Raw genomic sequence first — 14642 nt, 5'->3', positions numbered from 1 at the left:
GTAAGGGCGAATATGTCCCTAAATCACACATGTCAGGCTACCTCACGCCATCTGGTGGGCATAGATCGCACAAACAATATCATAACACAAGGCACCAAAGACTTGAACATATACTTGATATTGAAATGAGCGAAGCATGTAGTAAGGGCGAATATGTCCCAAAATCACACATGTCAGGCTACCTTACGCCATCTGGAGGGCATAGATCGCACAAACAATATCATAACACAAGGCACCAAAGACTTGAACATAAACATAATATTGAAATGAGCCAAGTTATGGAAAGAGAAGGAAGTTTGTGTTGGCAATAATGGTAAGCGATAAGGACTGAAAACTCAACTAGATATTGAAATGGGAAAGTTATTGGAAGAGAAGGAAGGTTGTGTTAGTATTAGTAGCGAAGTTATGGAAAGGGAAGGAATTTTGTGTCGGTTATAATAGAAAGTGATATGGACTGAAAACTTAACTAGATATTGAAATGGGGAGAGTAATTGGAAGAGTAGGAAGGTTGTGTTAGTATTAGTAGATGATATTGAAGGGATTTGGGAAGGAGTAGGAAGTAAAGAAAGAAAGACAAGGAAGAGATTATAATATGACAAGGCAAAACTGAATAAGTCGAGGGTCTTACGGGAAAATGTCTGCTTTGATATATATTGTTCTTAAGTTATGCAAAGAGAGGAAATGCTGTGTTAGTGTTCGTTAGTGATATTGAAAGAGAGGAAGTGTTGTGTTAGTTAGTGATATTAAAAGAGGAAATGTTGTTAGTGTTAGTGATATTGAAAGAGAGGAAATGTTGTGTTAGTGTTAGTGATATTGAAAGAGAGGAAGTGTTGTGTTAGTGTTAGTTAGTGATATTAAGTGTTCAGGAATGAGTGAGTGGGAAGTAAAGAAAAAAAAGAAAGAAAGAAAGATATATATGACAAGGCAAAACTTTATAGATGAGTCGAAGGTATGATTATAAATGTCTTCATGTTTTCTTTAATATAATTTGTAACTCTTATGCTGTTTATCTATCTATCTATCTATCTATCCACCTATCTATCTATCTTTTTATTACGCACCTTACGATGTTATTAGCTACAGGAAAAGCCTAATAGATTTCCGAGAGAGAGAGAGAGAGAGAGAGAGAGAAAGAGAGAGAGAGAGAGAGAGAGAGAGAGAGAGAGAGAGAGAGAGAGAGAGAGAGAGAGAGCCTCTTCTCTCTTTCTTCTTCAATGACGAATGAAAATTATCAGGAAACGAATAATAAAAATGTCAATCTATCAATCAATTAGTGTGTGTGAGAGAGAGAGAGAGAGAGAGAGAGAGAGAGAGAGAGAGAGAGAGAGAGAGAGAGAGAGAGGGGGGGCGGAAATGCTTCACACGCTCCCCATTCCTCCCACTTCCCCTCTCCCAAATTGGTGAGTCAACCCTTCCCCCCTCCCCTTCCTTCCCCTTCTCCCCTTTCCGTAACCCTCTCCCGACTTCTGTAACCCCATCCCCTGCCCTTCCCCACCCCCCTATCCGTAACCCTCTCCCTTCTATAACCCCATTACCTTCCCTCCTCCTTCCTCCTCTCCTATCTTCCCTATCCCTTCCTTACTTTCCTCTCTCATCCCAACATCATAACTTCCCCTTCCCTCCTCTCCCCTTTCCCCTTCCCCTGTTCACCAATCCCCTTCCTCCTCTCCTATCCTCCCTATCCGTTCCTTATCTTCTCCCATCCCAATATCATAACTTCTCCTTCCCTCTTCCCCTATTCACCATCCCTTCCTTACCCTGCCCCTTCCCATCACCCTCCCTTTCCCCCTTCTCCCTAACCTAACCTAACCAAAGAGTTGTGTTGATAAAATAAATATATAAAAATAATAGATTCCCTAATGAAGACAAGTGACCATGATGGATGTAAACGTAGACAGACGAAGAAAATAAAATAATAAACTAGTGAAAGGGAGAGAGAAGGGAAGACTAGAGAAGAGGAGGAGGAGAAGGGAAGAGTAAAGAGGAGGAGGAAGAAGAGGAAATGGAGTGTGTATGTATGAATAAGCTAAGAATGCAAAGGAAGAAGAAGAAGAAGAAGAAGAAGAAGAAGAAGAAGAAGAAGAGGATGGGGAGGAGAAGGAGGAGGAGGAGGAGGAGGAGAAGTTGGGGTAGGGTAGTGTAAAGGGATAGGGGCTAGACTCTCTCTCTCTCTCTCTCTCTCTCTCTCTCTCTCTCTCTCTCTCTCTCTCTCTCTCTCTCTCTCTCTCTCTCTCTCTCTCTCTCTCTCTCTCTCTCAACAGTGGAGGCATTTAACAAGAGAAGGACGGAAGGGATCGTGTGTCGGATGTTATAAATATTGTTGATTTTTTTTTCTTTTGTTTGTATCTTCTTCCTCTTCTTTTTTTCTTTCTTTTTTTGTTGTTGTTGTTGTTGATGTTGCTGTTGTTCGTTTTCTTATTTCTCTTCCTCTTCTTCTGCTTCTTCTTGTTCTTCTTCTTCGTTTTCTTCTGCTTTTTCTTCTTTCTCTTTCTCTTCTGCTTCTTCTTGTTCTTTTTCTTCTTCTACTTCTTCTTTATCGTCTTCTGCTTCTTATTCTTGCTCTACTTCTTCGTCTTTTCTTCTCTTTGTTTCTTATTTTCTTCTTCATCTTCATCACCATCTTTTTCTTCTTCTTCTTCCTTCTCTTATTCTAATTCTTCCTTTTCTTCTTCTTCCTCTTCTTCTTTTTCTTCTTGTGGTTCTCATCTTCATCATCTTTCTTCTCCTTTTTCCTTCTTGCTATTTGTTGATCAACTTTTTTCTTCTTCTTTATCGTCTTTTTCTTCTTTTTCTTTGCTCCACTTTGTTCTTTTGTTCTGTTCCTTTTCTTTTTCCTTCATCTATCTTTTCCTCTTTTTTCTTCTTGTTTATTTTCGTATCTTCTTATTTTTTTGTTTTTGTTATTTATTAATGTTAATGTTATTGTTGTTGTTGTTCTTCTTCTGTATTTATTATTACTATTATTATTCTTGTTGTTCTCCTTGTTCGTGTTCTGGTATAAGTATTGGTAACCTCATTCTTCTTCTTCCTCCTCCTCCTCCTCCTCCTCTTCCTCCTCCTCCTATTCCTCTGCCTCTGTTTCTTCTTCTTCTTTTTCTTCTTCTTCTTTTTCTTCTTCTTTTCCATCCTCCTCCTCCTCCTCCTCCTCATTTCCTTCTACTTTTTTTTTCCTTCTTCACTCCTCCTCCTCCTCCTCCTCTTCCTCCTATTCTTCTGCTTCTGTTTCTTCTTCTTCTTCTGCCTCTGTTTCTTCTTCTTCTTCTTCTTCTTCTTCTTCTCCATCCTCCTCCTCCTTTTCTTCTACTTTTTTTCTTCTTCATCATCATCATCAATATTTAACAAAGATGTGTATGATGCTGTCCTAAGTCAAGTCACGTCTCCTCTTCCTCCTCCTCCTCTTCCTCCTCCTCCCCCTCCTCCTTCTCCACCTGCTCATCTTCCTCTGCCACTTAAAACCAGTGCCACACCATTATCCCTCCTCCTCCTCCTTCGCCTCATTCTCTTTAAATCAACACGTCACCTTTTAAATATCAGTCACATCCTCCTCCTCCTCCACTTCTTCTTTGTCTTCTCTCCTCCATTTCCTCCCTTCTTCTTCTCCTCCTCCTCCTCGCCACTGCCTATTTTTCTTCACTGAATCACTGAATCACTGTAAAAAAGCATACAACAAGGCCAACATTATGCTCGGGTTCATAGCGAGGAACTTCGAGTGTAAAACACCAGACGTGATGCTATCCTTGTATAATTCCATGGTAAGACCGCACCTCGAGTATGCAGTGCAGTTCTGGTCTCCCAATTACAGAAAGGACATTGCTTTACTGGAAAGGATTCAACGACGCGCCACAAAGATGATTCCAACCTTCAGGGCTCAACCGTACGAGGAACGACTCAAGCGACTCAATCTCTTTACATTGGAGAAAAGACGCCTACGAGGGGATATGATTCAAGTCTTCAAGTATCTAAAAAAGTTCAATAACGTCGATTACTCCAAATTCTTTGAACTGCAAACCAACTCAAGAACTAGAAATAACGGTTTACCCATTCAGTCGAGTCGATGTAACACAGACATTGGAAGGAGTTTCTTTTCAAACCGAGTCATCCGCCACTGGAACAATCTTCCCTCAGAAGTAGTAAATGCGAATACCATCAACTCCTTCAAATATAGAATCGACCGTCATTTCGCTGCGTCAGGAGTAAACTGAATAACGAGGGGCTTCCATCTGCTCCTCAATATCGAGGTGCTTTCATCTGCTCACCAAGCCCCAAGTGGCGATCGAGCAGATTAAATCACCCAAGCGGGCGACCTCGTAATGAGCCAATAGGCTTTCTGTTGCCTGCATTTCCATGTTTCCATGTTTCCATGTTTCCTTTTTATCCCTCCTCCAGCTAGCCTTTTAATATCTCCCTTGCCTCCTCCTCCTCCTCCACCTCCTCCTCTTCCTCCTCCTCCTCCTCCTCCTCCTCCTCCTCCTCCTCCTCCTCCTCCTGTTATCGACACTTTAAGGTGTGAATGCTGCCTCGCTATGACTCGATATGCAAATGAGAACTAATTGAGAGAGAGAGAGAGAGAGAGAGAGAGAGAGAGAGAGAGAGAGAGAGAGAGAGAGAGAGAGAGAGAGAGAGAGAGAGAGAGAGAGAATTTACTACGACACAGAGACAGATGGAGGAGGTGCGTACTCAAACAAACAAACAAACAAACAAACAAACAAACACACACACACACACACACACACACACACACACACACACACACACGCCTAAAATTGGGTATATATATTTACATTCAGGTGGGAGGTTTAAAAGTGTCGACAGGTGTGAAAAGGTAAAATAAAAATAAAAAGTAACTGGTACAGGTAAAACGCACTGACTAAAGTTAAATAAATAATAATAATAAAGTAAAGAAAGGAGGGATAAAGAAAACGAGTGAAAAGTAAGAAAGAATGGGAAAGAAAGTGCAAGGGAGGAAGAAAGGAACTTGTCAATGGAAGAAAAAGAAAGAAAAAAAAAGGAATAAGGAAGAACAGGAAGAGAAAAGTAAGAAGACAAGAAAGAGTTAATGGAAAGTAAAATAAAGAAAAAAGTAAATGATTAGTTTTGTATAATTTGCACAGAAGGAAAAAAATGGGAACAGGTGACGAGGAAAAGTACACCTTGCTCCTGTATTCAAATTAGTAACCTTGATTTGTATATAGATGGGAGTTGTTTTTTGTGTGTGTTTATATTTGTTTACCTGTGTGTGTGTGTGTGTGTGTGTGTGTGTGTGTGTGTGTGTGTGTGTGTGTGTGTGTGTGTGTGTGTGTGTGTGTGTGTGTTTTTATGTGTCTACCTTTATATTTGTCTATTTTTTTCTCTCTCTCTCTCTCTCTCTCTCTCTCTCTCTCTCTCTCTCTCTCTCTCTCTCTCTCTCTCTCTCTCTCTCTCTCTCTCTCTCTCTCAAATGAAGTGCAATTAATATAAAGAAGGACGAAGCATAAATAATTATAAAAAAAGAAACGGGAGAAGAAATAGGAAGAAGAGAGGAAGAACAATAAAGAAGAGATAGGAAAAGGAGGAAAAGCATATAGAAAAACAAAATGAGAAAGGAAGGGAAGAGAAAAGGGAATGAAGAAGAGGAGAAGAAGAAGAAGAAGAAGAGAAAGGGGGAAAAGTATAAATAGCCAAAAATTTAGAAAGCAAGGGAAGAGAAAAAGGAAAAGAAGATTAGAAAAAGAAGGAGAAGAGGAGAACGAAAAAGGGAGAAACAAAGGAAAACAAATAAAAAAACAAAAACGAAAAAATAAGAGTAACTGTCGAGGCGAACGCGACTTAAAAACAAAAGAAAACAAAGACAAAACAACGGACAGCATAACAACAACAACAACAACAACAACAACAACAACGACAACGACAACAATAGCAGCAGCAGCGGAATGACGTCAATACCGGAATAAATTAACTTTTTTTCTGGAACCAGTTAATGTTTTTTTTTTTTTGCGTTTGTTTTGTTTTGTTGTTTTGTTTTGGTGTTTTGATGTTTTGTTTTGTTGTTTTGTTTTGTTGTTTTGTTTTGGTGTTTTGATGTTTTGTTTTGATGTTTTGTTTTGTTGTTTTGTTTTGGTGTTTTGATGTTTTGTTTTGATGTCTTATTTTGATGTTTTGTTTTGATGTTTTGATTTGATGTTTTTTTTGGGGTGTTTTGTTTTGTTGTTTTGTTTTGATGTTTTGTTGTGATGTTTTGTTTTGATGTTTTGATTTGATGTTTTGTTTTGATGTTTTGTTTTGATGTTTTGATTTGATGTTTTGTTTTGAGGGTTTATTTTGATGTTTTGTGTTAATGTTTTGTGTTGCGGTAAATAAACAAACAAAGAAAGGAATAAAAAAGGAAGATAATAAATGAAAAAAGAAAGTAGACGAAAAAAAGCGAGCTGGAAAACACAACCTATTTGTTTTTGTTTCTCTCTCTCTCTCTCTCTCTCTCTCTCTCTCTCTCTCTCTCTCTCTACTTTCCTTCCTTTCCTTTTTTGCAACTCTTAATTCTTTTCTTTCAACTAATTCTTCTTCTATTTGACTCGTTTTCTATTTCACTGTATTCCTCTTTCTACTTTCCTTCCTTTCCTTTTTATTCAACTTATTATTATTCTATTTGACTCATTTTTTATTTCAATCTATTCCTTTTTTTCTTATTCTACTTTATCTTCTTCCTTTTCTACTCATTTTCCTTTATTTCCTCCTTTTTTCTTTTTCTTTCTTTATCATTTTATTTTTTATATTTATTATCCTTTTCCTCCTCCTTTTCCTTTCTCCTTTTTTCCCATTCTTTCATCTCTTCTTCCTCTTTTTCTCTTCCTTCCTTTTTCATTTTTTTCCTCTTTATGCTTCTTCTCCTTCTTTTCCTTTCTCTTCTTTATCGTTCTTCCTCTCTTCTTTATATTTCTTCCTTCATTTCTCGTTTCTTATCTATTTATAGTCTTCGTTACTTCGTTATTTTTTACTGCTTCTCATTCATCCATTTTCTTCTCATTCGTCTATCATTATTTTTTCTCCCATTTTCTCTTCTCTTCCCTTTTTGTTCATTCATCCATAATCTTCTTTTTCTCATTCATTCATTCTCTTTTCTTCTCTTATTCAATCGTAAACTTCTTCATTCTTCTCCTTTCTCATCCATCGTTGTTATCTTTCTTTCATCCACCATTTTCTCCTTCATCATCTTTCCGACATTCCCACCATCTTTATCACCCATTCTTTCTTTCCTTCTTTCTTTCACAATATCCTGCGTCGTCACCCTCCTCCTCCTTCTCTTATTAGTGTAGAGTCACCATCTTCTTCCATCTCTCTCTCTCTCTCTCTCTCTCTCTCTCTCTCTCTCTCTCTCTCTCTCTCTCTCTCTCTCTCTCTCTCTCTCTCTCTCTGACCATCTTTATCTCAACTTGCATGCTTCACAATCCCTTCACTATCCTCCTCCTCCTCCTCCCCCTCTTCCTCTTCCTCCTCCTCTTCTTTCTACGACTTATACGTATTAAGACATGTACATCTGTTCTTCGTCTCCTCCTCCTCCTCTTCTTTTCTCCTCTCCACTCTTTCTTCACTCTCTCTTCTTCTTCTCTTCTTTATCACGGTCTTCTTTTATTCTATCCTTTATTTGTTGCTTTCTTTCACGTTCTTCCTTCTACTTTTTTTTTATATTTCTCTTCCTTCCCTTTTTTGCTCATTTCTCTTTTGTCAGTCTTTATTTCTTCCTCTGTATCGTCAATGTCCTTCTTCTTCTTCTCCTTTTTCTTCTTCTTCTTCTTCATCATCATCATCTCTTCCTTCTCCTATTCAGCCTTTCCACTTTTCCTCGTTTTGGTAATTCTTCTTCTCTTCCCTTTTCTTCTCTCTCTCTCTCTCTCTCTCTCTCTCTCTCTCTCTCTCTCTCTCTCTCTCTCTAAAAGCTTCACTACATCCCTAAATAAACACCAGACCTTGACCTTGTAACACACACACACACACACACACACACACACACCACACACACACACACACACACAGACACACAGAGCAGAGGCCTCATTTTTGCATACCCCCACCACCTTTCGTTAAAACACACACACACACACACACACACACACACACACACACACACACACACACACACACGTGGATGTATGGCATTTCCGTACATGAGGAGGAAAAAGAAAAAAAGAAAGAAAGAAAGAAAGAAAGAAAGAAAGAGAGAAAGAGAAAGAAAGACTGAATGAAAGAACGAGAGATGGAAAATAAAATAAATAAAGGAAAAAGGAAACAAACGAAAAAGGAAACAAACGAAAAAGAAAAAAAGGAGAAAGAAAGAGAAAGCATAACACACGAATAAGTGAAAACTAAACAATGAACGAAAAAAAAAAGAAGAAAAAATGAAAAAAATAAATATATATCAACCTTTCCCTCTCCTAGGTCGGGAAATCTCACACACCTGGCTAAAGTTACCTGTAGAGGAGGAGGAGGGTCTGCAATTAGCGATTTCACAGGTGTCTCTAAGCACAGGTGAATGATAAATTGGAACAAACACACACACACAGACATGGGTACGTAAAAATGTGTGTCTTTGTGTGTCTTTGTGTGTGTGTGTGTGTGTGTGTGTTCATCAGGGCGTACCTTCTGACTTGCCTACATACCACGAGAGAGAGAGAGAGAGAGAGAGAGAGAGAGAGAGAGAGAGAGAGAGAGAGAGAATGGTCAGGGGCGTGGGGAGATTATTTAAGGGAGAAGATGGCAGGGGTGGATATGAGGGGGGAGGAGGAGGGGGAGGGGAGGGGGTGACCGTGAGAGGACAATATGTTGACCTTGTGAGCCAGCAAAGGGATTTTTCCCCTCACTTGATGACGTCACAGGCCACATTCCTCCTGCTCCTCCTCCTCCTCCTCCTCTTCCTGTTGATCTCCCTACTCCTCCTACAACTTGATATCTTCTACGCCGTTCGTCCAGGCGGTTAAATAATCCTCTCTGTTTGTTTGTTTCAGTAAAGAAGGCAGTTAAATGGCAAAAATAAATACATAAATAATTAAAAGAAAAAAGCCCGCTAATCACTGCCCCCTTTAGGTAAGTTGAAATGAGTGGCCAAAATAGGTAGTCAGGTTCGGATTAGGTGAGGTTAGGTGGGGTTAGGTTTAGTAATATTAGGTGAGGTTGAGTAGGGTTAGGTTTGGTAATAGGTGAGGTTAGGTAGGGTTAGGTGTGGTAATAGTAGGTGAGGTTAGGTGGGGTTAGGTTTGGTAATATTAGGTGAGGTAGGGTTAGGTTTGGTAATATTAGGTGAGGTTAGGTGGGGTTAGGTTTGGTAATATTAGGTGAGGTTAGGTAGGGTTAGGTTTGGTAATATTAGGTGAGGTTAGGTAGGGTTAGGTTTGGTAATATTAGGTGAGGTTAGGTAGGGTTAGGTTTGGTAATATTAGGTGAGGGTAGGTTTGGTAATATTAGGTGAGGTTAGGTAGGGTTAGGTTTAGTAATATTAGGTGAGGTTAGGTAGGGTTAGGTTTGGTAATATTAGGTGAGGTTAGGTAGGTTAGGTTTAGTAATATTAGGTGAGGTTAGGTAGGGTTAGGTTTGGTAATATTAGGTGAGGTTAGGTAGGGTTAGGTTTGGTAATATTAGGTGAGGTTAGGTGGGGTTAGGTTTGGTAATATTAGGTGAGGTTAGGTAGGGTTAGGTAGGGTTAGGTTTGGTAATATTAGGTGAGGTTAGGTGGGGTTAGGTTTGGTAATATTAGGTGAGGTTAGGTAGGGTTAGGTTTGGTAATATTAGGTGAGGTTAGGTAGGGTTAGGTTTAGTAATATTAGGTGAGGTTAGGTAGGGTTAGGTTTGGTAATATTAGGTGAGGTTAGGTGGGGTTAGGTTTGGTAATATTAGGTGAGGTTAGGTAGGGTTAGGTTTGGTAATATTAGGTGAGGTTAGGTAGGGTTAGGTTTGGTAATATTAGGTGAGGTTAGGTGGAGTTAGGTTTGGTAATTGGTGGATGAGTGGAACAGGCCTGGCAGTGATGTGGTGAGTGCCAATAGGACAGACATTTTAAAGGAGAGGTTAGATAAGTTCAAGGGTTCTGAAGGTTAAATTAGGAGAGGTTAGGTAGGGTTAGGTTTGGTAATAGAGTGGTGGATGAGTGGAACAGACATGGTAGTATTGTGGAGAATGTCATTACGATAAACACATTCAAGAAAAGGTTAGATTAAGTCCATGGGAAGTAAGGTAGGTGGGGTTAAGTTTAGTAAGAGAAGTGGATGAGTGGAACAGGTTTGCAGTCATGTGGTGAGTGCTAATACGATAGACATTTAAGAAAAGGTCAGATAAGTTCATGGGTAGTGAGGTTCGTGCGGTTAGGTTTAGTAATAGCGGTGGTGAGTGGAACAGTGGAACGGGCTTGGCAGTCATGTGGTGAATGCCAATACGATATACATTCAAGAAAAGGTTAGATAAATTCAAGGATAGTGAGGGTAGATCGGATTACGTTTACTAATGGAATGGTGGATGAGTGGAACAGTGGAACAGGCTTGGCAGTCATGTGGTGAGTGCCAATACGATAGACATTCAAGAAAAGGTTAGATAAGTTCAAGGATAGTGAGGGTAGATCGGGTTACGTTTACTAATGGAGTGGTGGATGAGTGGAACAGTGGAACAGGCTTGGCAGTCATGTGGTGAGTGCCAATACGATAGACACATTCAAGAAAAGGTTAGATAAGTTCAAGGGTAGTGAGGTTAGGTCGGATTACGTTTACTAATGGAGTGGTGGATGAGTGGAACAGTGGAACAGGCTTGGCAGTCATGTGAAGAGTGCAATTACGATAGACACATTCAAGAAAAGGTTAGATTAAGTTCAAGGGTAGTAAGGTAGGTGGGGTTAAGTTTAGTAATAGCGGTGGTGAGTGAAAGAGTGGAACAGGCTTGGCAGTCATGTGGTGAGTGCCAATACGATACACATTCAAGAAGGTTACATAAGTTCAAGGGTAGTGAGGTTAGGTGGGGTTAGGTTTACAGGACCTGCCTTCTACAGACAAACCGGCCTCTTGCAGACTCTTTATATTATGTACTAATTCTCCTCCTCCTTTTTCTTAACGATTCCTCATTCTACTTGTTTTTATTTCCTCCTCCTCCTCCTTTTCATTCTCTTTTTCTTCTTCGCCCCTCTTTCAGCGGTAGTAAGTGTGAATACCATCAACTTCTTTAAAAATCGAATTGACCTTTATTTCGTTACGTCAGGAGTAAATTAAAAACCGATGTATTAATAACCTCGTAATGAGCGAATGGGCTTTCTGTTGCCTGCATTTCCATGTTTCTGTTTCCTTCTCCTCCTCCTCCTCTGCTATTACCACCCCTACCATCAATATCAGACAACCTAAAAAGTCGACACCACCACCTCAACCACCACCATAATCCTCACCTTAACCACCACGACCATCACCACCACCCCTCCATCAACACCAATAGGCCACCACCGTCATTATCCCCACCACCCCCGTAATCACCACCACCACCACCACCACCTGTGCACACACCTGCCTCTCCATAGGTGATAATCGCTTAGACAGGTGTGTGTGAAGTCCGCTCTGAGGCTAATTATATGCCTGGTGTGTGTGTGTGTGTGTGTGTGTGTGTGTGTGTGTGTGTGTGTGTGTGTGTGTGTGTGTGTGTGTGTGTGTGTGTGTGTGTGTGTGTGTGTGAGTGTGTGTGTGTGTGTGTGTGTGTGTGTGTGTGTGTGTGTGAGTGTGTGTGTGTGTGTGTGTGTGTGTGTGTGTAGAAAGACGGACAAGCAGAGACTATTAAAAGATGAACACAGACAGACAAACACACAAACAAACGGACAGACAGACAGACAGGACAAAGCAGAAGAGGGGAAAAGAGATGGAGCAAAGGATGAATGAGGGGGAAGAGAGAAGATGGAAAAAGAAGATGAAGGGAGAGTGAAAGGTGAAGAGGAGGTATGAATGAAAGGAATGAAATATGAATGAAAATGTGAGGTGGAGGGCAGATGAAAAGCGAGAGAAAGGAAGGAAAGAAGGAAATGCAAAGAGGAAAGAAGATAAGAAAACCGTGATATGAAGAAAAATAAGGATGTAAAGAGGAAAAAACGGGAAGAGGAAGAAAAATGAAATGAATAAATACAAAATATGGCGGAAAGGACAAAAGGGAGGATGCTTCAGACACAAAAAAATAGGAAAAAAGGGAGAAAATACTGATGATGGAGAGAAATTGAAGATAGGAGTTTACTAGTGGGGAAGATGGAGGAAGAGGGGAATGAGTAAAGGGAGATAATGATAGTATAGATGGTGGTGTTAGTGGAAGTGGTGATGATAATGATGATGATGATGGTGTAGGAATAATATCAATAGAGTTCTGGTATACAACAAGAACAAAAAGAACACGAAGAAGAATACGAAAAGAACAGAAGAAAAGGGAAAGGAAGACAAAAGGAGAAAGAGAAAAGTAAGTAAATAAGAGGAACAAACAAACAAACAAAATCACAAAAGAAAACAATGACGAGAACAAAGAAAGAGAAAAGAAAAAAAACTATATAAGAATTTCTCATAGCAAAAAATTAGGGTGGGACTCATAGCATAATTGTAAGTTAGATAAATTGAAACTCAACGAATGGAGAGAGAGAGAGAGAGAGAGAGAGAGAGAGAGAGAGAGAGAGAGAGAGAGAGAGAGAGAGAGAGAGATACACAGACAGATACAGTCAGACATACACAGACAGATAAAGACAAACAGACAGACATACACACACAGATACAGAGAGAGACATACACACAGACAGATAAAGACAGACAGATACACAGAGAGAGAGAGAGAGAGAGAGAGAGAGAGAGAGAGAGAGAGAGGTGAATGAGTGAGTGGCGGGGAGGGCAGGCGTGTGGTGAGCGCCAATACGATAGACACCTTCAAAAAAACGATAGATAAATGCAAGGATGAGCGGCTAGGTGGTGTTGGGTTTACCGGAGGAGAGGCCGTGTAGGATGACCGGCCTCGCGCAGACTCCAGTGGTGATGATGATGATGGTGATGATGGTGGTGGTGGTGGTGGTGGTGATGGTGATGATGGTGGTGATGATGATGGTGGTGGTGGTGGTGATGGGGGTGGTTAGTGGTGGTCAGGAAGTGAGGGTAGAGGCAGAGGGGGATAGAAAAGGGGAGGGAAGGGGAAGGGGGAAGGAGAGGGGGAGGAAGGGGGAAAGGGGAGTTGCAGGAAATATGGTTAGGAGGGGCCGGCCATCTCTCTCTCTCTCTCTCTCTCTCTCTCTCTCTCTCTCTCTCTCTCTCTCTCTCTCTCACACACACACAACCGTCATATACTTACTTAACAAAAACATGTGATGAGTCTAAAAACGACGACGAAGAGAAGGAAACATTGAAACATGGAAAGATAGGCAACAGAAAGCGCATTGGCTCATTACGAGGTTGCCCGCTGTAGAGCTGCAGAACAGACCAAAGCATTTCGGAGCCAATTTTCAGTTTACTCCCGTTGTCTAGAAGTGACGGTCGATGCGGTTTTAGAAGTTGATGGTTTCTGCACTTACTACTTCAGCAGGGAGGTCGTTCCAATGGCGTAAGACTCAGTTATAGAAGAGGAGGAGGAGGAGGAGGAGGAGGAGGAGGAGGAGGAGGAGGAGGAGAGGAGGAGAGGAGGAAGAGGAAGAGGAGGAGGAGGAGGAGGAGTGGTTAGCATTCTACATCTGGGAGGCTTAACAGAATTTGATGAAGAGGAAGGAAGAAGAGGAGGAGGAGGAGGAGGAGTGGTTAGCATTCTACATCTGGGAGGCTTAACAGAATTTGATGAAGAGGAAGGAAGAAGAGGAGGAGGAGGAGGAGGAGGACCCCAAGGACGTAACACTACTCTAGGAGGCGGAAGGACCTGCACTAACCACGCACTAACTACTACTACTACTACTATTACTACTACTACTACTTTTACCACTATAACAAAAACAAACCCTCAACGTCTTTCAACCCTCACCATTGTTATTAATATTTTCCTTTTTTATTTTCCTTTTCTTATTCTCTCACATTATCACGAACTCTCATCTGACTCCATACTGTCCAGACGCCTCCATTGTCTGCCAGAGAGAGAGAGAGAGAGAGAGAGAGAGAGAGAGAGAGAGAGGAGGAATAGATGATAAAGATGATATTGAAGAAAGAGAAAGAGGAAGAGGAAGAGGATAAAAAAGAAGAGACGGAATGGAAGAGAAGAAGGAAGAGGAAGAGGAAAAGGAAGAGAAAGTGGCAGATAGAAGAGGAAGAAAAGGAAGAGAGAATGATATAAGAAGCAGAGAGAGAGAGAGAGAGAGAGAGAGAGAGAGAGAGAGAGAGAGAGAGAGAGAGAGATTACGCTGTGCAGGGTTACAGAACAAATGACTGTTGAGTGGGGAGAAACGGGAGAGGTGGAGCAATGGAAGAAGACAAATAAACAGAGGAAGAGGAGGAGGAGGAGGAGGAGGAGGAAGATGATGATGTCTGAACAGAGCAGCGGACAAAGAGGGAAGCAGGAGGAGGAGGAGGAGGAGGAGGAGAAGGACTGGTTAAACATAGTGGACAAAGAGGATAGAGGGAAAGAGAAGAGAAAGAAGAAGAAGAAGAAGAAGAAGAAGAAGAAGAAGAAGAAGAAGAAGAAGAAGAAGAACAATAACAACAACAACAAGAGAG

General features: G+C 40.8%; 2 long non-coding RNA genes across 3 annotated transcripts in view; one reads left to right on the top strand and one right to left on the bottom strand.

The window, feature by feature from the left end:
- Positions 1-14642, bottom strand: part of LOC127007788 (uncharacterized) — a 31188-nt gene that overhangs the window by 2700 nt on the left and 13846 nt on the right. The window lies entirely within an intron of this gene.
- On the top strand, positions 9274-9952 carry LOC127007789 (uncharacterized). Its single transcript, XR_007760548.1, has 3 exons — positions 9274-9407; positions 9537-9616; positions 9732-9952. It is a non-coding gene; the product is annotated as an uncharacterized LOC127007789 (long non-coding RNA).

This window comes from Eriocheir sinensis, chromosome 36 (assembly GCF_024679095.1).
Source record: "Eriocheir sinensis breed Jianghai 21 chromosome 36, ASM2467909v1, whole genome shotgun sequence".
Lineage (NCBI taxonomy): Eukaryota > Metazoa > Arthropoda > Malacostraca > Decapoda > Varunidae > Eriocheir > Eriocheir sinensis.
Note: the sequence above shows the minus strand (reverse complement) of the source record. Positions and strands in the feature narration are given on the sequence as shown.